We start from the raw sequence: 998 nt of genomic DNA, 5'->3' as shown, positions 1-998 counted from the left end.
TTTTTTTTTATTTAAGTACTAGTTTGAATATGAAATTCTTTAATTTGATTGTGAATTGAGATTTTTGTAAATTTGATGATTGTTAGTTAGTAAATTGTTAATTTGAAGTTAGAAGTTAGTATTGATGAAGTTTGAATATCATGAATATATATGTTGAATGTTTGAATGTCATGAATGAATATATGAGGGTTTAATTTTAGAACTTTCACATGAACTTGAACTTGAATATAACCAATTCATGGATTAGAAGTTTATATATAATTAAGTTTAGAAATTAGATATTAATTAACTTGAATTTAGAACTTGAACTAATTGAACTTAGAACTTGAAGGTTATATATAACTAATTGAATTTGTGATTTTAAAACTAGTATGAATTATATTTGAGATTTTAGGACTACTAATAGTTTGAATTTGGGATTTTAGCACTAGTTTGATTTTTTAAATTCTAGGAGTATTTTGAATTTGTGATTTTAAGACTAGTTTGAATTTGGAATTTAGGACTAGTTTGAATTATATTTGAGATTATAGAAGTTAGGGATGAGTTTTACTCATAAGCCTTGAAAGGGCAACTTATGTGGGTTTGTACATGTTGATGAGAATTATGTAAGAGCTTATGATTCACTTAGATAGTAGAGATCCTACGACTATTGTGTAATTGTGGTATTGTTGCCAGATCACTCACCCCCATACCCTTACACTTATTATGCATTAGGACTACTAATAGTTTGAATTTGGGATTTTAGCACTAGTTTGATTTTTAAATTCTTAGCAGTACTTTGAATTTGTGATTTTAAGACTAGTTTGAATTTGGAATTAATTAGGACTAGCTTGAATTATATTTGAGATTTTAGGACTACTAATATTTTGAATTTGGGATTTTAGCACTAGCTAGTTTGAAGATTCTAGGACTAGTTTGAATTTGTGTTTTTAAGACTAGTTTGAATTTGAAATTTAGGACTTGTTTGAATTATATTTGAGATTTTAGGACTACTAATA

This window comes from Solanum tuberosum, unplaced genomic scaffold, assembly GCF_000226075.1.
Source record: "Solanum tuberosum cultivar DM 1-3 516 R44 unplaced genomic scaffold, SolTub_3.0 scf00426, whole genome shotgun sequence".
Taxonomy (NCBI): domain Eukaryota; kingdom Viridiplantae; phylum Streptophyta; class Magnoliopsida; order Solanales; family Solanaceae; genus Solanum; species Solanum tuberosum.
The sequence above is the reverse complement of the archived record's forward strand: the minus strand, read 5'-3'. Positions refer to the sequence as shown.